At 42.1% G+C, this 22,710-nt stretch overlaps 1 protein-coding gene across 8 annotated transcripts in view; it reads left to right on the top strand.

Annotated features, from left to right (window-relative positions):
• Nucleotides 1–22,710, top strand: part of RFFL (ring finger and FYVE like domain containing E3 ubiquitin protein ligase) — a 66,425-nt gene that overhangs the window by 5,390 nt on the left and 38,325 nt on the right. For 4 of the 8 annotated variants that reach the window (XM_080827173.1, XM_080827172.1, XM_080827171.1 and 1 more), the window contains exon 1: nt 14,376–14,505. The exons of the other annotated variants lie outside the window; for them this stretch is intronic. The gene's annotated coding sequence lies outside the window, so the exon portion shown is untranslated. Of the gene's footprint in view, nt 1–14,375; nt 14,506–22,710 lie in introns of those variants that run through there. 8 annotated transcript variants of the gene reach the window in all.

The following is a 22,710-nucleotide window of genomic DNA, read 5'->3' as shown; positions in this document are numbered from 1 at the left end:
ATAGGCCCTTTTGTGGGCAGGGTGTTTAAAAAGCTGATTAGTACCATGCTGGCTTAAAGGACCTATTAATGATACAGCATATGTAAATCAGAGAGTGATTTAAAGCCATTTGAGAGATTTATTTCTTAGACTAGATATTTTTTTATATTGAATTATGATGTTGGTTAAAATTTTATATCTAAACCATGAATCTGTTTATTGCCCAAACAGACTAATTTTTGTCATTTGATTGGGGATCATTTATATTCTAAAGAAGTTCCTACCCTTAAGGGCCTTTGTATTGTTCAGCAAATGTCTAACTAGTGTGTAATACAATTAAAGTTTTGTTCACTGCGCTGCTGACATAATTAGTTTAATTTCTGCTCCTTATATATTTCTCTTGGCAGCTGGGAAATTAAAATACTAGATGCTACATAAAACTGCTTTTTTGAGGGGGTGATTTTACTGTCAGTTGAATGGACTTAGGCCCCAGGGTACATTTTTTAAGATGTCTTATTCAACCTTCCTTTAATAGTCTTCTTTCTCTCCATAGAATTAATGTATTAAGACACATAATTGGCTATTTAAGCATTTAGAAGAGACAATGTTTGGCCTTTACCCCGTGATGATATTTTTTCCCTCCATCTCTTTTGAGGCAATGTGTGTAATTTTTGAAACCCGTAAGTATATTACACTTACATGAGGATGGGAACTTTTGCGAAGACTGGAGAATGGAGTGCTTTTCTCTGATAAGGTGTATTATGTAATTCCCTCCCCAAATCACTGCCCTGTTCTTTTTAGATCATAGCGTTTGCAGACCTGATGTGAGCGTGGAAAAGCTGTGATGCCTGGCAAATCCTCTGCACAATTTCTCTGTGATACGTTTCACAGAAATGGCTCTAAGTCTTCAGGAACAAGAAATTGCTCTCAAGGAGACTTTACATTTAATTATTCTAATCCGCATTTCATTTCCTGCAGGATTCTTGGAGAGATTCTCACCAGGCTGCCGATTTCACGGAGTCATGGCTTATGCAGGTTTTTATCTCTTAAGGCTTCCAGTCTTTTTTTTTTTTTTTTTTTAATGGAAAGTGACCTTGGTCTGGTAATTTCTCCATTGTCCTCCCCTATAAAAAGATAAGCAAAACCGTCTTGCTCCCTCAGCCGCCTTTTTCAGCATCCGCCCCTCGTGCTGCTTATGAACTCCTAAAAAAATTTTGTTGAGCAAGTGTTACTTGACTTTTAAAAGTTGGCCTTCTCCGGTGCTGCTGGTCAGGCCTCCATCTCCCAGTTTAACGTGCTCAGGCCTTTTCTGGAATTGCGTATCAAGCAAGGATTTCATTGTCTCTAGGTTGTGGAGTGGTCAGGGCTCCCTGGGACAGCCGTTTGTTTCCATCAGGCCAGTTCTAAAAGTAGGGGAAACACACCCCCACTTGAACTACCAGAAGCCAGTCTGATTGCTGAAGACATTTTAACTGCCTTGATCCTCTTTAAAGAAATGCTGCCTAGTCATCCTGAAACTTAGAGGAAGGTGGGCCAACTGGAGGCTCTGCAGGGCTCTGAGTGGTTAAATGTAATTGGTTAGTAATCAGTACCATTGTTTATTTGCAACTGCTGGATTATGTTAAAAGACTTGCAAGAAAAAAAAAAGCTTTACTTAAGTAAATGTAGAGTAGTCCTCTCCCTCCTCGTCCTCTTATGTTTTACTCTTCATTTGCTTTGGAAAATCTTTCCAGTTTCAGTCCAGATCACATGCATACAGACTTAAGGCACAGGAATCAATATATTTGATCCTCAAATACATAGGAAAGTGTGTTTGTTGTCCCTCCAGGATTTTCTGTGAATCTTTCCCTTCTTCTTTTTTTTTTTTTTTTTAACGATTAAGACATCTGCTTGAGAAACGACCCTCATCCTGTTCTGCTTCCAGCCTTTCCCTAGGTCTTGAGTCCGTGGGGCCACAATGAATTAATTATACTTCCTCTGGACCATGCTAAATTATTATTTTACATGGTGTGGAAGAAGATTCACCAGAGCATACGCCTTTATTCGAAAATGCTGGACAAAAGGAGCATTCTAGTTTGGAGAAAGAGAGCAGAGTGTTTTCTCGGGCTGGCTTTAGCAGGGGTGGGTCAGCTGAAGTTCAGCTGGTTGGAGCAATCTGCAGTCAGAGATGGTTCTAGGAAGAGGGAGTTGTTTTGGAACTATTTTTGGAAATTAGCAGCCGTTGTTTGGGCATTTTGGATTTTTCAGAGGGGCGAAAAGGGAGAGTTAAGGGCAAAGGCTAACATTTTGTACAGTGGGCAGGAGGTGGGGAGGAATAATGCAGGTGCTTGGACTTGCCCAGTCTACAGTGGAAAATTCTTAGTTTTTCAGTTTTTCTCCCATCTGTCTACCTCTGTTTCTACCTTTTGGGCACTACTAGATTTCGGTACCATTCTTTCATTTTATTTACTGATGGAAGAGTTTGCTTAGTTATTCCGAGTGAGAGCTGAAATTTACCTTCACTAGTGTTTGCTATGGAACAGGTAGGCAGTGGGGTGCCAGAATATTCCCAGAGAGTTGGACAGAGACCACTCCACCTTCCTTACTGCCCTCACCATATAGTTGGACCCAGCACTCCTAGTGACTCTGAATCATCCATCCCCACGCCCACTGGTAGGGTTCAGTGTTCCTAACTCTGGATTGTTGACATAGTTGCAGACCGGCAGCTTGATGAATAGCAACAGTGAGCCAACCAGTTTATGGAGGACATAAAAACGGTAGTAATTCTGCTTCACCTCCAGATGATCTCCATCAGATTCCTAAATTTTATTTATTTGATAAAATTTTTCATATAAGACATGAACATGTCTTTTTTTTTTTTAAGATTTTATTTATTTATTTGACAGACAGAGATCACAAGTAGGCAGAGAGGCAGGCAGAGAGAGAGAGAGGGGGAAGCAGGCTCCCCGTGGAGCAGAGAGCCCGATGCGGAGCTCGATTCCAGGACCCTGGCATTATGACCTGAGCCGAAGGCAGAAGCTTTAACCCACTGAGCCACTGAGGCACCCCTGAACATGGATCTTGTACTACGAAAACTAATAAAAGGAAGATACATTTGCAATTGTATCTTAGTTGGTTTTTATTTGAGATGCATGCTGTCCACACCTGCACTGTTACTTGTGGAAAAGCTCACAAACCACATCCTGAGATCTTTCTCCAAACATAAAAAGAAGCCACTGGTTTTATTTGGAAGGAATTGATACAGAACTCAAGGGTTCTGAATATCATGTCAAGAAAGCAGTTTTTGATGTCACAGAATGCAAATACTTAGCTGTATTTTGATTTACATTTGGTCTTCAACCAAACTTTTGTTTTTGTTTTTGTTTTTTTTTAAACCTTTTTGCCCAATGTGGGGCTCGAACTCACAACCCTGAGAGCAAGAGCTGCACACCACTGACTGAGCCAACCAGACACCCCTGCCAAATGCCATTTTTTTTTAAATGGGGAAAATTTGGGGCACCTGACTGCCTTGATCTCTTTTTTTTTTTTTTTAAGATTTTATTTATTTATTTGATAGAGAGAGATCACAAGTAGGCAGAAAGGAAGGCAGAGAGAGAGAGGGAGAAGCAGGCTCGCCGCCGAGCAGAGAGCCAGATGCGGGGCTTGATTCCAGGACCCTGAGATCATGACCTGAGCCAAAGGCAGAGGCTTAACCCACTGAGCCATCCAGGTGCCCCGGCTTGATCTCTTAATCTCGGGGTCATGAGTTCAAGCCCTGCCTTGGCTGTAGAGATCACTAAAAAATAATAATAATAATAAATAGGGGCCCCTGGGTTGCTCAGTCAGCTGAGCGACCCACTCTTGATTTTGGCTCCAGTAATGATCTCAGGGTCCTGAGACCCCTGTGGGGCTCTATGCTGAGCAGGGAGTCTGAGATTCTCAGTCTTCTTCTGCGTGCATGCAGTCTCTCTAAAATAAAAAAAACCTTAAAAAATTAATAAACTTAATAAGATGGGGAAAAGTTGAAATTTGTTGTTAGATATCACAGATACTATAAAAGCATGTTAAAATATCTTTCTGTAAGTTTTAATACCCTATTCTTTAATACCCTATTCTTTACCTAAGATAATTTTTTAAATCAGGGATTACATACAAATTATGACCTTTTTTTATTCCTAGAAAGCATTGGTAACATCATCTATTGCGGATCTCAAATTTTAGCATGCACCAGAATCTCCTGAGCACTTGTAAAAAAAAAATCCAGTTTCCTGATTCCTGTCCTATGCCTAGAGAATCAAGAGTGTTTGGGACTGAAATTTGGGATTCCAATGGCAACAATCACGATGATGGTGGTGATAATGTTGAGACACCCCAAAATTCAGAAATTTGGGGGCTGCCTTTATTTTGCAGAGGAGGGATTTAAGGCACTTTGAACAGCATTGTTCTAGGTGTTTCTGAGGACACTGAGATCATTTTCTTCCTTATGCTACCTGTAAATGAAGCAACCAGCTGAGGACTCCCATTCCTACTTGGGGAGAGAAGTTCCATCGCCTGGTGATTTACTAGATCACAACCATAATTTTTACTACTTAGAGATTAGGTGAGGGATGCTTTCCTTTAATATGCTTAAGGATAAGTCAATAGAACTTACCTTTGGTGCCTGTATCAGGAGTATTTTAGTATTTGACTAAATACTAAAAAGGAGTTTTCAACTTCTTGGCCTTTACTCACTGCTAATAAAGCCGCTTAAAGGTAGAAGACCAATACAATTTGGGGGCATACAGTTTTGTTTTGTTTTTTTTTGAGACACTGAAGTTTGTGTTTGCTTTATAGAAGCCTTTTATAAGTAGTCTAGGAACAAGTATTCTTAGTTTGTGTTTCTGTAATGTCAAAACCAATGTTGAAACAGAGCAAACGGGGGAATATCTGCAGGCTTTGCATCCTGGTTTAATTGCTTAGTTGGATAAAATGTCAAACTTGATAGATTATTGGAGCTGTTATTTTGGTGGTTAAACGAAAATGAAACTGTTGTGGGTGTTCCGCAAAGAACACTGCTCCCTGTGTCTTGGCTTTGCACTGGAGAAAGTTTCAATTGTTCGGAAGCAATACTCCTTAGAAAATGAAGCTTCTGTGGCTCCTAGCACAGCTGTCTAAATTACCAGCTCTACGGGGGCCTTTGGACAAGCATTGTTGAACACTTTTGGAAACAATTTATGTTTCTGGTTCCAAAATGTCTGTGGTTGTTCCCTGAGTTGGGAAGCCTAGAAGTGGAGAAAGGTATGGCATCGTGTCTGGATTATTGAAGTCAAAACTTTTTTAAGTGTCTCTAGAACAAACTCCCATCTTTGTGCCTGCGGCGGGGTGTGGGTTGGGGCTGTTAAGAGGATATTGACCCCCGGGGCCTGCCTTCCCCAGTTAGTGCCTGTTCTGGAGGATGGCATGCTGTCAGGCTGTGCACCAGCCTACAGAGATCTTCGGTTATTATGACCTTGATGAGGAAAGAAGGATGGGGAACATGAGTGAGGGTACAGATGTTTTTGAAAGTCTGTGCCTGGTGTGTGAAGCCTTGAATTTTCACTCTGAACATTTCATTTGATAAAGGATATTATAAAACTGCCTTTACAAAACAGTCCCTGTTGAAATCATATGTTGTCCATGAGAGCTTGGGAAGCCTTAGGCGTGCTCCGCAGGGTTTATTTTACTCATTACATTGTGTAAAATGATACTTTTTTCTGAATGGGATTGTATGCATTCTTTGGTGCGAGTGAGGCGAAAGCTTCCTTGTGTCTAAAAGTAGAAGAGAGTTTTGTGTAGGACTGACAATTCTTTTGCTGTGTGATACTTGTCTTTGCGCCATACTTTACCTGTATAAAAATTACCAACAGTCATGTACTGGCCAGGTGCAGGGACTTGCTTATAAGAACTTATTTCATCCTCCCAACAGTTTTATGAAGTGTAGGTACTAGTATTTGTGTTCCACAGATGTGAAAACACTGCACAAAGAAGTTAAGTGATAGGCCTAAGGCCACACAGTGTTGGAACCCTTCTGGCCATAAAGGCCAAACTCTCAACCACCCAGGCTCCAATGGCCTCACACTCTACTGGCTCGCCTGTGATGATGACTTTTCAGAGTAGGTCTTCAGAAGTAGATTCCAGTTCATAGAAGGTTGGGCTTTGAAATTTTTTATACATGGTCCTCTTGTATGGAATGTGATTAAAAAGTGATATTAGCGGGACGCCTGGGGGGCTCAGTTGGTTAAGTGTCTGCCTTCGGCTCAGGTAATGATCTCAGGGTCCTGGGATCAAGCCCCGCATCAGGCTCTCTGCTCAGCGGGGAACCTGCTTCTCCCTCTGTCTGCCGCTCCCCCTGCTTGTGCTCTTGCTCTCGATCGCTCTCTTTTTCTCTGGAAATTGAAAAAAAAATGGTATTAGTAATACTTGTTACATATTCTACTAGTTTTAGTTCTGTTCACACTGAAGGATGGCTTTATAGTTTATTCCTAATTCTAACATTATATTTGTATTTGATGTATAAACCAGTCACCCTTAAAAGCACATTTGGCTAAACAGCTAAAACATTGGCTTAGAGGAGAATGTATTGGTGGCAGTTCATTTTTCAGTTTTTTTTTTTTTTCATTGTGGGAGTGTGTCTTCCTGTTAGTTGGTAGGCCTTCCCAGTAAAGTGGCTTCTACACGAGATGTGTAGCTGGCCTCCTCTTGTAAGCGATAGTGGCATAAATGGTGACAGACCACTTTCAGGAGGAAGTCCTGATCAGTACAGAAAGTAAAACTTTGTTCTCTGGGCTTGAGACCCGGGTCCTGCTTCCCCTGCTCAGAGGCCCCGTGAGGACTGGCCCGAAGAAATCACGGAGGAAGCATCCTTGGAAGTTTTTCTGCTAACCTCTCCCTCACATTTTGGAGACTGCTCCTGAGACTTCAGTAAGAAAACCTAGTTGTGGTCAGAAGCTGTCAAATGTGAGCTGCCCTGCCTGGTAACCCCGTCTTTCACAATTTCTTCGTCCAATTGCTGCAATGTTCTGATACTGCTGATTTCAAGCAGGACGCTTTCCGCTGAAAGCTGAGCTGGAACCACAGCGGGGTTCACTCTGCGCTCGGTTACTTCTGCCTTTTGGCTCCTGACTTGAAGTTCAGATGCAAATGCAAAATAGTAAGAAATGTGCTTTGCTTTACACGCTTTTCACCTTTCTGGGTTCCCCCTGGTGATCGGACAGTGGAATGAGTAATTGCACCATTAGAGCCGTATCATCCCTAATCCTTGGCAACCAGCGATCTCTTCTCTCTCTCTCTCTTCCTCTCTCATTTCGTCATTTCTGAAGTGTTATGGAAATGGGTCATAACAATATGTGGCCTTCTGAGATCGGCATTTTTCACTCAGCCCTCTCTATCCAGGTTGTGTGTAGCAATAGTCTGCTCCTTTTTATGGCTGAATGGTATTCCGTGGTGTGAATGGACCACAGTTTCTTTAACCATTCACCTGTCGAAGGGCATTTTGGTTGTTTTCAGTTTTGGGCAATATCAGTAAAGCCATTGTGAACATTTGGGTACAGGTGTTTTGTGGACACAGTTTTAAATTTTTCTGGGTTAAGTGCCCAGGAATGCAATTGCTGAGTCTGATGGCAAGTATATGTTTAGTTTTTTAAAGAAACTGCCAAACGGTTTTCCAGAGTGGCTGTGCATTTTACAGTCCCACCAGCAAAGTAGAAGATTCAGTTTCTCTGTATCCTTGCCAGCTTTCAGTGTTGTCACCATTTTTGATTTTAGCTTTTCCACTAGGTAGCATATCTGATTTTTAAGTTCATCAGATAACTTGGTAAAACCGACCTGACGAAGAGCAAAGATTTCTGAGTCGCATGTAGTTAGCAAGCTGCAAGACTGCCTCTGTACACAGCATTCAGTGGTCTGTTGATGTGCTCTTTCATCCCCTGGCTGTGGTTTCCTTGAGAGAGGAAAGAGCGGGGAGGCAAGAACTGTGAGCATGAAACTCTCTCTCTTTATCCGGCAGGACCTAGCACACTGCTGCCAGTGATGGTGAACAAACAGTTCTATCCTCAAACTATGAATTTCTTGTAACTTCTTTAGAAATTTGCCTCAGTGAATATAGCTTTACATATGCTGAAAATTTAGCTTAGAATGGCCCTACCAACTTGTTCAAATTGTTTCATTTTGTCAAGTGATCCTATTTCTCGTAATACTAATTAGCTTATACAGCTCATTTAAAAAAACTAAAATAGCGCAGAAGTATACATATAAAGCAGAAGGTAAACATCTCCTTTACCAGAAGTAGCTACTATTAAAAGATTTTAGACTTTTTTATTTTTTTTTTTTTATTATTTTTTTTTTTTTTGATTTTAGACTTTTTTAAATTAAAAAAGATTTTTATTTATTTATTTGACAGAGATCACAAGTAGACAGAGAGGCAGGCAGAGAGAGAGAGAGGAGGAAGCAGGCTCTCCGCTGAGCAGGGAGCCTGATGCAGGGCTGGATCTCAGGACCCTGAGATCATGACCTGAGCCGAAGGCAGAGGCTCCAACCCACTGAGCCACCCAGGCACCCCTAGACTTTTTTTTTTTTTTTTTTTTTTTAAGATTTTATTTATTTATTAGAGAGAGAGCATGAAAGGAGAGAGGTCAGTGGGAGAAGCAGACTCCCGCCGAGCAGGGAGCCTGATGTGGGACTCAATCCAGGGACTCCAGGATCATGACCTGAGCCGAAGGCAGTCGCTCAACCAACTAAGCCACTCAGGCGTCCCTCTAGACTTTTTTAAAAAAGACTTTTATTTATTTGAGAGAGAGCGAGCCAGGGGGTGGGAGGCAGGGCCATAGGGAAAGAATCCTAAGCAGACTGCACGCTAAGCTCAGAGCCCATTGGGGCCTTGATGTCACAACCCTGAGATCATGACTGGAGAGGAAACCAAGAGTGGGAGGCTTAACCAACTGAGCCACCAAGTTGCCCCAATGGTTCTAGACATTTAAGCTATATGTTTTGTATCTTTTTTTCATTCTATGTGTATATGTGTATGTGTGTGTGTGTGTAGTCCCCAACTGCTGTTCTGTTAATGCTTTTTTTTTTTTTTAAAGATTTTATTTATTTATTTGACACAGAGAGAGAGATTACAAGTAGGCAGGCGGAGAGAGAGGGGGAAGCAGACTCCCTGCTGAGCAGAGAGCCTGATGCGGGCTCCATCCCAGAGATCATGACCTGAGCCAAAGGCAGAGGCTTAACCCACTGAGCCACCCAGGTGCCCCTGTTAATGCTTTTTTATTTTCAGTGAAGAATGTATTATGGGCATTTTCCCTGTAATGGTTTTTTGTTTTGTTTTGTTTTTAAGTGCTTCAGCCTGGGACAGAGTTGTATTCCTTTCTCTAACCCTTTTTTTTTTGTTCTCTTACAAAAGGGTTGAGAGATACCTTTGAAAGACCTAAACAAAATGTATTTCCTTCCTTGTTACATGGATTTGGGTTGAAATAAGGTTGTAGCTTTATTTGCAAGGAAATCAGTAAAATTCTGGCTGTTAGGATCTACCTATCTGCTCTATTATAAATAATGCAAGTCTGATTTTATGAACCTTGAGGAAAGCAAGAACTGTGAGCACAATAATCTTTGGAGAATGTACAGTCCTTTGGGTATTAGTCTACTCAATCAGGTGCTTAGTCAGACGGAGTGTTTTCTTAAGTGCTACTGAAATGCACAGTTCAGTCTTTATTTTGAAATCTCTCCTGTCTTTTCTTTCTCTTCCATTATCTTGATTACATTGATGGGACATTCAAGCTGTGCAGTCTTACCTTTTATTTCCCTAGCCTACCTAAGCCAGTTTGGAGATTAACTGTAGGTGAACAGGTAACCTTATCTACTTGGCTAGGAGTCACCCGTCCACATGAAACACATGTCAACAAAGACCCCCTAGGCTTGGGAACCTGTGAGAAGGTCACTTAATCTTGTGGCATTTCTAATGGAAACCAACGTGAAAAGTCAGGAAGTCTCACTTATCGGAGGCAGGGCATGAGTATGGGAGGTGGCAGGGAGTAGAGAGAAAGAAGAGAGTGTGTGTAGATGTATTTGAGGAGAAGAATCCAGAGGTAATACAGTAAAGAACTGTGCATTCAGGAAATCTTCAGAGTTGAATGCTGGAATCTTTGTTCTGAGAGGGTGGTTGGTTACTGGGGAATAGGACCGGAGCTTACTAATCACTTCATTATGAGGCTTTGGGAGTTGTTTAGGTGAGGGACTTGGATGACAAGGGCCTTTCCCTGCCCTTCTGTATTAGCAGCTCAGGGGAAAAAAAGGAAGAAATAGCTTTGTATAGAAAGTTACATGTCCAGCGGTTCCAAGATTTCTGTTGCCAGGTTTCTAAAGTGCGCTCCCCAGGATGGCAGTTGGGTCATGTCGCTGACTTCCTTTCCCCCTGTCTTATTAGAGCCTCAGCCTGTGTCCTGTCACCTTTGGACTCTCCCTTTTCCTGCAGGCTCGCTGCTTTTTCAATTCCCTGACATTTAGGGATCTAGTATTTCACGGTGCCTGAGGTGAGCAGTTGCTGTACTCTTGATACTGGATACCTTTCTGAACTATTACACTGTAGCGGATAATCGGGTACCCACAGTTAGGTTATAGGACCAGTTCTGGTACCTGTACCAGCGGGGACAGACTCCCTTCGCCTGCCCTCACACAGCTGTGGGGAGAGTGGGGGTTGCAGCAAAGTGCTGTGAGGCCGGTTGAGCCTTATGCAGTGCCAGTTCCTACCCTACATCTGAACATGAAAGTGGCTCGTTAAAGATTAAAGGCACTGCCTGGTCCTTCTGGCCCCAGGATGGAATGATCCCCGCCATGGCGACAGCCTCTGTCTCCCAGGAGAGGCCATTTTATACAGGAGGTTTGTGCTTCCAAATGTTACAGTGAGCCTGCGTTGGCTGATACTGTGGTGATAAGTTGGCATTTGGGTACTGTGAAGACATATGAGCTATATAGTATCCCATGGTTTGAATTTCTGGGCAAAATTGCCTCATCAGGAAGTCAAAAGCCTCTACTTTCAACCCGCGCCTTTGGGGAGGTTTTATCCCTTCTTTTATTTGAGTATTCTGTTGAGTCTAGTGAACTTTAATTTTCACAGCCATAAAAATTCCATTAAGCACCTTGTACTGCATCCCAGGTGTGAAAATGTCTCCATATAATGACTGTGGGTGACAGCTAAAATCCTTAAGAGTAGTTAGGGTAATTGTCTCTGGAGGCTTGAAGAAAATAATGGTCCAGTTGACAAAATAAATACAGTTCAATTGTTATGTTCTTGGCTGTTCTTGTGGGTAAGGGGACTAAAGTCCAAGAGCTTCTCAGACTACTGCTCATTTTGGTGGTCTTTGAAACAAAACTTTTCATTTTGTAAACAGTGCTCAGGGAACATAGCTGTATGACCAATCTCTCAAAATATCCAAGGCCACCTGCATCAGAATCACGTGGGAGAGGGAGTTCCTTATTTAAAATTCTGATTCGGGGGCCTTTCTCTGCATTTGTGCTAATTCAGAATGTCTGAGGGACTGGGATGGGAAATAATCATTTTTAATAAGCACCTCTGTTGATTGTTAAGTACCCCTAGAGTGGATTGTCGAGTATCCTAAAATTTACTTTATTTCTCATGTTTAATTTCTGTGATTTATTAGATGATAGACGTTTGGTTGATGCTCATTTGTCTTTTTTGAAGCGGAGGTACTCTAGTTTTTTGAAAAAAACGTAAGATCCTACAACTCCAAAGATTAGAATTTGGCAATGTCCCTAAGTCTCCACAAGGAGAGACAGCCAGCCACTGGTTCCTGAAAACTTGGATTCATCAAGTCAGCTCCTTCTCAGTAAGAAAAAGGATACGGACATAAATAGGATTAATTTGTTGAACAGAATAAATGTGCAGTATCATTTAGGATGTTGGGGAGGGAAAAGTAGGTAAAAGGGAGATGTTAAGAAGAAAGAGTGAGAAAGGGGAAAAAGATTAGTTCATAAATGGTAAAAATTTTTAAATTAACCCAATTTTAAATTACTAATATTTGAATATATGTTTCTTGCAAAAATCAAATACTCATAAAGCTAAGAATACCTCCTTGATCTGTTCCCTCCACAGCTCCCTCCCTGGTATGTGTATTGTCCCATTATCTTTTTGTATGTATTTGGTAATTTTCCACGGATTTGGAAGACTACAGAATCATGAGATGTGAATATTTTTATTTCTCTTTTGACACCTGCTTACTGTTTATAATGTTAAGATCTCTTGCAGGAAAAAAAAAAGTGGCCTATAAATGGCATTACATATTCCTCTTCAAGAAAAACAGTGAGTATGAGTGTGTGCAAGTTTTATACACACACTTTAGTGATATTTATATCTCTTGTGACCACCCATAAAATGTACCTTTAGGTGGCGACTTGTCTGAGTTTTAAGATAATGCATTGAGAGAAATTACTAAGCACAAAGCCAAATTATTTTTCTTATTTTCATTTAGTTTCATAGTCTCATAGTTTTCATGTAACCTCACAAAACTTCAAGTACCTGAAATCATTTGCTCAGATTTATCCTCTTTTTAAAGCCCTAAATCAGTGTAATCCTCAGCCTTTCCAGCCTAAAAGAAGGAACTGGGATTTGGTATGGTTATATTTTGGAGAAAAAAAATGGGAACTGTACAGAATCCAAAACAGGGAAATGATAATCTGCAACAGTTCTTCTCACCTGCTAAATGGTGTTTATTTTAGCAGAATTAGGAAATTCTGATGCTTCTGGCTCCTGTATTTTTCTTTATATAATTCACATTTACTTCCTGGCCACAGTACTATCTGAATTTTCTCTTCCTAATTTAAAGTTAACTAATATATAGAACGTGCCAGAAGCTTCTAACAATAATGGGTTTTTTCAAAAGAGGTTTCCTATTTGTCCGTTCTGTAAGTGTCTTGAGGGTTGTTCCATATTAGAATGTTTGTGACTTATCATCAACTACAGAAATTTTTTTTTAAAGTGTGGTCCATGAGATAACAGTTGCCAACTTCTCTAAAGATGTCTTTATCATTTGAAAAGAAGTAATTAACACATACTGTAGGAAAACTTTAAATTCAGCCATTTCCTGAAAAGGAGAACACTGAAAGGGAGGAATAAAAGAGGGAATATTTTATGAAACCTTATAAAAGCTCAGTGTGGCTATCCTACTGGAATAATGTAATTAAGGGGAATTAAGCCAATTGGGTAAATAACTTTTTTTTAAACTAGCCCCTTGAAAAGGAATAGAATTAAGTAGCATAGTTTTTAAACCCAAATTCTGACAGTCTGCATGTACATTTTAACTAACCTAATAACATTTATTGAGTGACAAGCTGAGTTGGCAGCTATATCCAGAGTTCACGCTGCAGGGGACTTACCTTGAAGAACGGACAGGGCTAGGTGTGGTGGCCTTGAATGCCCATGCTGAGGAAGAGCTGATGGCCTTGGGAAGTTTTGAGCAGGGAGCAGAAGGATCTGATGTGAACTTTAATGTTTCTTTCTTGTCTAATGAAAAACAAAAAAAAAAAACCCACATAAAGCAAGGGCTTAATCTCTTGTTTTCTTTGTATAGCACCATTCTAGCCGGTCAGGGCAAATTCAATAATAATTAATAGCTGTTGATGAGCCAGTCATTCTAGAATTGATTTTTTTAATAAGCTGGGCAATAAATGAGAATCGACACAGATTTAGGGATTTTTCTTTTAAAAGCAAGTGTTAGTACAGTTTTCAGAGACTCCTGGATTCCTTAAGCATCCGGTAGGTAATGCTGGTGGATAATGTGGCTTTAACTGTGTGTGGCAGCTGATTAAAGCCTTCAGTTACTTCTGTGTTAATTAGAGATTCTGCATTGTCTAGGGAAATAGAGAGGTCAGGGATGGCCTAATGGGGAAACAGAAAGAGGAGCCTGGTTAAAGCTGACAAAAATTCACTCGGGTGATTTGAACAACTAGCGATGACCAGGCAAGTTCCTCATTTCCTCTACCCAGATGTTCTAATTTATAAATGCAAAGTGACTTCTTTATCAGCCTCTCAGGGGAGATCTTCAAGGCTGTGAACCTGCTACCTTCAGTAATCTTGCTGTCCTGAGCCCCAGCCTGTTCTCAAATGAAATTTCAGAATGTGACCATTGGAGCCTTCCAGGTAAGGGCTCCAGGGGCTGCCGAGCAACCAGCAAGAGGGGAGTGAGGGACCAGCCCCCAGTAGTCAGCACTCCATTTAAAAAAATCAGTGGGGCACCTCTTTTCTGAGTTGCGGTTGATTGCGTTGGCTCCGGCTGGGTTGTTTGGGAAGCAGGAGTTTGCCTCGCATGAGTCAGCACTGCCCCGGGTAAACTGCCTGCTCTGTTGCAATCTTGCTTACTTACCAAAGACACGTCCCCAGGCGGCACCATTCACTTTGCCTGAAAGCTGCTGCTGTTGGTTCCTGAGATGAGCTCATCTGAAATGGCTCCAAGGACCTCAGCGGCAGGAACGGGAGGCTGTTTGCTCTCTGCTGTGGTAATGTTTTGAAACAGGCAAAATCAGGTAACCCCAGACTGTTTTCTCTTAGTTTTATTAGCTAGATTGAGCTGCAGGAGGAACGGGAAATCCTTTGTCTTCAGAATTGCCTCAGCAGTATGCGTATCTTAAAGTCAGTCCCTCAGGCCTTTAGAAGAGGTTTTAAGGGGGAAAAGTTTCACTTCATTTGGGATCTGGATGTGGTTTTAGTCCTAAGTAGACCATTTATCATAGAAACCTTAGAGAAGACAAACATGTCAGGTTTACAGCGTTTATCCATCTTTTGCTCTTGTATTTTCTATCCTTTTTTTGTGTCTTGTGAGAAATAGTTTAGTCAAACTAAACCATTATTAAAGGAAGAGAGAGAAGCAAATGTATTTTATTATCTATCTAATCACTGGAATATTGAGTTGCAGGGAAACACTGTCTTAGCAGCGAGTTTCCATATTTTTCTCTAAGGTACTATGAAGAACCTCCCCTCATCGCTAATTCTGTTCAGACTACTGCTCCATCTCCCTCCTGCTCTTCACTTCTAAACTTTTTAACACTTAAGCCTCACTGCTAGGCAGTTGCCCCTCACAGAGTTTGCTTCTGCTCCTTACAGTTCCCCTCAGATGGCCCATGTGTTCTTTTACCCCAGGCCTTTACACCAGCCAGCTGTCTCTAAAACACCCTGCCCCAACTTCACCTGGCTGGCTTCAGAGCCAAAGTCATTTCTTCCATGGAGTCTCTTCTTACTCACCAAGACTGGATGAGTACACAGGACAGCACTGTTTACTCTGATCATAGTGTACGTCAAGAATCAGTGTCTGTTTTGTTAGAATGATATCCATGTTCCTTGGGACATAGTTGGTTCTCAGTAAGGGTAGAATGAGGAGGAACCTATATTGTATACTTCCTCAACTCTGATTCTCTTATCAACCCTTTGTTATTTTGGCTTCTGCCCACATTGCCTAACTCATGTTTTCCTAAAGATCATAAGTAAACTCCAGATTACCAAACCCAATATTGTGGTTTCAGCCTTCCACCTTACTTAATCTTGGCCTGGCATGTGGCGCTGTGGGGCCATTCTTCTTTCCCCCAGTGACCCTCTTCATCTGTCTTTGAGGTTGCCTTGTCTCTTCTGAGTTTCCAGAGTATCCTTCTGTTATTTCTTTGCATTCTCTTTTGGCTATCCCATAAATGTTGAGAGACTCCAAGACTTCACCTTGGGCATCTTTCCACTCTTCCCTCGCACCCCACCACCGACCCCTTACTCCAAGGATTTCAGATAGGCCCGTAAATTCAGCTATCCTCAGTAGGTTTAGTAGCCCAGCTGTCTCTCCCAAGCTTCAGATCTTTATTTCCAACTTGATAAACTTTAGCCAACTTGAAAAACCTACCAGAGTGTTCAAAAGGCATCTAAAATGGCATATGTTATCTTCCCACCGAGGACCAGTCAGCTGCTTCTGTTGCTGTAGGTTTGAACTCTGTTAATGATGTCTACCAGGTCTTCCTGTTCATTGTTTATGCCTCTCATCACCTAAATATGCTAAATCCATGGTTGCCAAGTGCTTTTTTTTTTTTTTTTTAAGATTTTACTTATTTTTTTGACAGAGACACAGGGGGAGTGGGAGAGGGAGAACAGTCTTCCCGTGGAGCAGGGAGCCTGATGTGGGGCTCGATCCCAGGATCTGGGATCGTGACCTGAGCCGAAGGCAGATACTTAACGACTGATCCACCCAGGCACCCTTCTGCTAAGCGCTTTTGATGATGTTATTGGAGTACCGTTTGATTGATGTGTGGCTTTCCTTCATTCCCACTGTATTGCCTTAATTTACTAGACATATTGTCTAGTAATGTCTTCAGCCCAATGTCTTCGAATTTTATGTGTGAATACTTAGAGACAGGGCCTGCACTCTTCAAAGATTACAGGTAACCATTCTCCCAGATGTTAAAGACTAAAGATGTCACATTTTACCTACTTTGCCTCCAGGAATTTGAGTTTGTAACTTCTGGTTGAGAGCCTTATCAAATCTTCTTTTTAAAAACTATTTATTTATTTATTTGTTTGTTTTTATATAACCTCTACCCCGCAGTGTGGGGCTTGAACTACTGGACAAGAACAAGAGTTGCATGCTCCACTGACTGAGCCGGCCAGGTGCCCCCTCCATCCAGTTTTGACTGGGCTTTCCCACCCCACCCTAGGTCTTTCTCTGCTCCCGTCCCCTCCACATTGTTGCCAAAGTTATCTTCCTAAAGGCCCAAATCAAATTTTCTCATTCTCAGGTTTTCATAGTGCCATTGGATTCCTGTTTTCTACTTAGCTTGACAGGTAAAGCCCTTTACAATGTGACCCTGTCCTACCTGTTACTGTTACCCGGCTTACCTCTCTCCTTTCCCCAGTCATTTCTCTCCTCTCCATCCTCACCGAATTTCTCCCATCTTCCCAGTCCCTGGTTATAGCATGTTCTAGGCGAAGTGGCCTCACCCTCCTGACTCGCAAAATACTCATCCCCCAGGAGACTTATTAGTTCATATGTGAAACCTTCCCTGCCTTCGTCAAGTAGAGTTAGAGTTGTTCCTCCTTATTTGGACTTCCACAGCACTGTCTGTTTCTTCTAGTAGACTGTTCCTTCTCTACACCTGCTCCCTGGCCTAGAGCCCAACACCATCAGACAGTGGCTGAAGTGGGTCCCCAGGGTCAAACCATTAGTCCAAACATCTTTATTAGTCTTGGCAGTATTAGAAAATTCGTAAGCTGTCTTGTACGGTGGCATATTTTTAGTTCCTATTTGGTGAACTTGAGCCCGTGGTGCTATTCCATATATGTCACCTGAAATCATCAGGTAACCATTCAAAGTTAATTTGAAGATTTTTTTTTTTTAAAGATTTTATTTATTTATTTGACAGACAGAGATCACAAGTAGGCAGAGAGGCAGGCAGACAGAGGGAGAGGGAAGCAGGCTCCCTGCTGAGCAGAGAGCCTGATGCGGGGCTTGATCGCAGGACCCTGGGATCATGACCTGAGCTGAAGGCAGAGGCTTCAACCCACTGAGCCACCCAGACGCCCCTTAATTTGAAGATTTATTGGGCTTGCTGAAACTTAAACTTAGTTCCACATTATCACCTAACATTTTTATAATACCTTACAAAATGATTTCCCTTGTATCATTTTATTTGACACCTACAATATTCTGTGTTGGGTAGGCTTTATTATCCCTATTTTACTGGTGATTATAAAGCTACTTTTGACATTGAAGTGTACATTCAGGTAAGACTTCAGAGAGACAGCATGTTTTTACATTGCATTAAGCAACTGGTTTGTCTCTTTGTAGTTAAATACACCCTATTGGTTTCTTCAGAAAAGGTGCCTTTGCTCAGTAGGCAAGTGCTAAAGATCTTGCCTTTTACAAGGCCACTTTACCATTGAAGTAGAGGGAGGTACTCAGAGCCTGCCTGACCTACAGAAAGGCCTTGAATGTGCTTAGAGACCTTGATTGAAATTAATGGTGTGCCTTCCAACCTCAAGCTTTTCTATCGTGCTTCAAATACCTAGAATTTATTAAAAACCTATTTCAATAATGGAGTGTCAGACCAGGTTGATGAGTGAAGGGAGTCAGCACAAGAGAGAGTAAGCGGAGTGTTAAGAACCCAAAAGGTTTCATGGTAATTTCAGTAAATTGTTACATTTGTAGGGTAATAAACTTGTGGAATTGGATTATGGAAAGATGAACCATAAGGGCTAGGAAATAATCTCTGTTAGGTACTGGCATGTGGCATCTAGTTTCTGTCATTCTCTCCCCACCCCCGCTGCCCCAATACTTGAGAGGATAAAAATGATTAAAAAGTTTAAAAATAAGTCCTATCATTATAAGTTTTTTTAAAAAAGGAATGATTTTAGCCTACAGAAGGAAAAACTAAGGGATGGCTCGATTACCATCTTCAAGTATAAGAATAGTTTTTGCCGGGGGGATTTTGACTAATTGTTCGTCCTGTACTTCAAAGATTTAAGAGGACATGGGCTTAAATTGAAGGAGGAGTAATTGTAATGAATATGAAGAAGAGTTTCTTGGTCATCAAAGCTGGGAAACAGTTGAATGATTGCTAAAAGTGAGTTGGATTTCTATTTCAGTTATCTACCAGTGTGTAGCAAACCATCCTAATACGTTTAGTAGCTTCAAATGACAGCCATTTTATGGCTCATGATTCTGTGAATTATAATCCAGGGAAGGAGGACATACCCACCTTGTTCCAGGTGATTTCATTGGACTGGGAACTCCAACATGGCTTCACTCAAAATACATGGGTTTCTGTGCTAGCTGTTGGCCGAGACATCTTGGTTCTCCTCCCTGAGGTTTGACTCTCTCTTGGACGCTCATCAGTCATTAATCAATATGGGGCTCCTTTTACATGGTGGTTGGCTTCCAAGGCAGCCATAATGAAAGCCGTAGGGCCTCTTAAGGCCTAGGCCTGGGAGTCCTTCATCATCACTTTCCTCATTCTTTTGGTTAAAAAAGTCACAAATGTAGCCCACTTCGAAGGGGAGGGGACATTTCAGGAAGGGTAGAGTATCAGTGTCACACTGCTAAAGGCCATACAGTATGGTTGAGATTATTGTGACCAATTTCGAAAGAGTTTATCATGTTAGCCTTAGGGATATTTAATGAGAGACTAATTGACATATGTTTATTGAGTGGATAGTTTAGGCATTTGATTTATAAACTTGGCTGCATATTAGAGTTGTCTGGGAGCTTTTTGCAAGCATGGTTTCCATAGGTACCAGACATGTTAATTAACCCATGTCTCCTGGGGGGGGTGGTGGTGGCACATGAGACACTCTATGTATTTTTTCTCAGGTGACAGTAAAATGAGGATAGAGGATGGGGAAGGGGATAAGACTGATTCTGATAGGTATAATACATAAGGCAGAATGGTAGGTGCCTTAAGATAGGCCTGCTGATCTCCTTTTGCTTCCAGGACCTGGCTGAACCCTCTGCCTGGCAGGTTCTACCCTCTAGTCTGCCTAGGTTAAGTTCTGTCTCCTTCAATCAGCACATCATTAAAGGAATGTTTTTTGATGCCTCACATTTTTTCTTCTAGTTTCTAGCACTTTTTCCTTTGTAGCATTTTGTAGGTTATAATTTTTATAATTTATAACATTTGTGTGATTATTTGATAGAGAGTAGACAAAAATATGTCTGCTTTGCTTTCTGGTATCTAACACAGTACCTGCCTCATAAAAGGCATTCAGTAAGTGTTTGTTGAATGAATAACTGGTTGATTGAATGCATGAATGAATGAAGTGACTTAAATTCCGTTTTAAAGAGTGGTTAGAATTGTGGACAGGTGGAGCAAATGAATAGGAAATTCATGGTTTTGAAGTGGAGGTGTGGATTAAACTGCTTGTGTAATTTCAGAAGGTGGGAGGAACTGGTTTGGGAAGAGATGAAGGGTTTGGTCTTGAGTGTACTTGCTATGCTAAATTCAAGGTACAGATACCCATCTAGCAAGCATTTGGAAACGAGGTGCTGAAACTGAAGGGTGAGACTGATTCCGGGTATTTCGATTGGGAGTTCTCTGACGAAAGGCCATGGAATCTATTCATTCAACAATACTCATTGAGCTCCCACCGTGTGCCAGACAAGTGTGTTATAGGGCACGGGAGCAGAAGTCTGGCTGATGAGGAGCCAGCTTGGTGAAAAGAGCTGTGGAGAATGTTCCAGGCAGGAAAGGAACCACAAGTGTGCAGACCTTGGGGGAAAGGAGTAGTCTTTTTATTTTTTGAGAAACTGAAAGGAGTTCTGCCAAGGGATTAGAGTGAGGTGAATAGGAGCGGGGTTGGGGGCAGCATGAGGTAAAGCAGGAGAGTAAGTCAGGGCCCACATCACATGGGGCCTTTGTGGGCTATATGGGGAGTCTAAGCTTTACCAGAAAAGCACGATGGGAAGCCACTGAAGGTTTTAAAGCAGGAGAGTAACAAGCGGTGAAAGATTATTTTGACTACTGTATGGAGAAAAGAGAGCGGCGAAGAGGAGGACCAGTCAGGAGGTGTGTGTTCTAGTTCTTGAGAAGGATAACAGCACATAGAGCAGGGTATGGCACTGTATATGATGAGAATAGGATATTCGCGGGATAGATTTAATTTAGTTTTTTGAGAGGGAGCATGCGCGCATGTGCAGGAAAGGTGGGCAAAAGAGGGAGAGTAAGAATCCCAAGCAGGCTCCATGTCCAGTGCAGAGCCCACCGAGGGGCTTAATCCCGCGACTTTGAAATCATGACAAGCTGAAATCAAGAGTCGGACACTTAACCGACTGAGCTACCTAGGTGCCCCTAGATTTTAAAAGAACCAGGTAGAATTCACTAGAGAAGGAAAGAGTGGTAAGTACAGAGCCCTAGGGATTACTTAGGGACCAAAAAGAAGAACCCAGGGAAAGACAGGGAGAAAGGTTGGTCTTTGAAGTCAAAGGGGAGTCGAGCTTCTGCACTGTCAGTGGAAAGGGAAGGGGAAGAAGGAGCCTGCAGGAAGAACATGGGTAGGTGGCCTGTGTCTGGGACTGCAGGGAGGTCAGGAAGGTGGAGGACTTGGGAAAAAGCCATGCATTTAGTCGTCAGAAGATCTCTGAGGACGTTGGAAAGGGCTTTCGGTGAAGCAGAGTGGAGTGAGCAAACATGTGTGTGACCTATGGGTGAAGGAGGGTACCACTGCTTTGTGGGGGAAGCAGGGAACCGAAGAGAAGGGGAGAAGCTGAGAGCTTGCTTGCGCAGACCTGCACAGAGAAGCAGGTGTGTGGAGGCTGACGTCTGCTGAGCCCCGACCCTGTGTCCGTCCCCGTGCCAGGAACTGCCCCGAGTCTACTCTCTCTCTTTGTGTCTAAACAGGGTGCCTAATAGTACAGTGACTCCCAGAATGAATTTCCAGATTTGAAGGGCATGTAAGACCTTCCTCTGGGGTATGGGAAGGAAATACTAGAACTAAGTTTTTCGTCTATTTTTATCTTTCTCTTTGAAATTTCTTTTTAGTACTAGCTTTTAGATAGAACAAAGCCCATTTGTACAGTAGCACTTGCCTAATTTGCTGTTACATATAGAGATGTTGGAGATGTGCTAATTTTTTTCTTTTTTTTTTAACTGATGGTCAGAAATGGTACTCTACTGGTCTAGTGAATAAAGGGGAATGTTTGAGATGAAAGGGAAAGAAGAGGCAGAAAGGAGGAGGGGAAACCAACGTGCCAAGTAGTCTGTGAATTCTTTTAAACCTTTTTGGAACCCTGTGGTGCTGTTGCCCCCATTTTGCACACAAGAAACTTGCCCAAGGTCACACAGCTAGGTAAGTGCTAGAACTTGGATTTGAAGCCAGGTTTGTTTTACTTGAAGGTCTTATTATCTCACTCATTTCCCCCCCACTCCCCTCCTCTGCTTGATGCTCTCTCATATTTTCCCATTTCACTCTCACATATTAAAACACTCATTTGCAGTGGAGGAACCAGAGGCAAAGGTGAAACGGTTCATGGTCCCACATCTCATGTAGGGCACCAGCTGGATTCCTGATCCCTGATTCCCACGGCAACACCACTGCCTCAAAATAAGTAGTCAGACCCCAGCCGAACTGCTTTGGTAAAGCAGGTGAGGAGGTTTCTAATTAGGAGGGGAGAGGGGCTGAGCTTACACACAGTAGAAAAGAGTCATGACTCAGATTCTACTTTTTGAGCACTTTGTGTTGTTAAGGGCTTGCATTAATTACCTCATTTAGGTTCTCCATTTTATGGAAGCAGAAGTGAAGATCAGGGAAGTGAAGCACCTTGACTGAGGTCACAGAGGAAGACTGTGAGTTCTGTCTAACTCTAGGCCCCATGTCCTCAACCCCACGCAACGCTGCTCTTTGGAAAGTTGCTGTGGAGTCATCAACTAGAGATGAATAAAAGACTTCGGAGCCCAGTGGTGGCTTGGTCCCAGTTGTATGAATTTGCTGGGCACCCAGTCCATAAAGTCTTCTGACGTTTCTGTAATACTTGGTAGCTCAGGTGTGGAAAGCCTGGGGAGTTAGAGGGGAAGAAAAACGTAGAAAAAGAGTTCAGTAAATCAAGAGAGTTCAATAAATCCTGCCTCAGGGTGTAGAGCTGGTGGATTTCAATGGATTGTGTTGTTCAAGGAAGCTGTGTTTGAAATTCATTTTTATAATAAATGTTGTCGTTCTGTTTGATGCAAGGTATACTGGAATATGGAGGGAAGAATGCCAAGCTGATAAGATGG

Source organism: Martes martes (genome assembly GCF_963455335.1).
Source record: "Martes martes genome assembly, chromosome: 16".
NCBI classification, from domain to species: domain Eukaryota; kingdom Metazoa; phylum Chordata; class Mammalia; order Carnivora; family Mustelidae; genus Martes; species Martes martes.
This window is presented reverse-complemented; position numbering and strand designations above follow the sequence as displayed.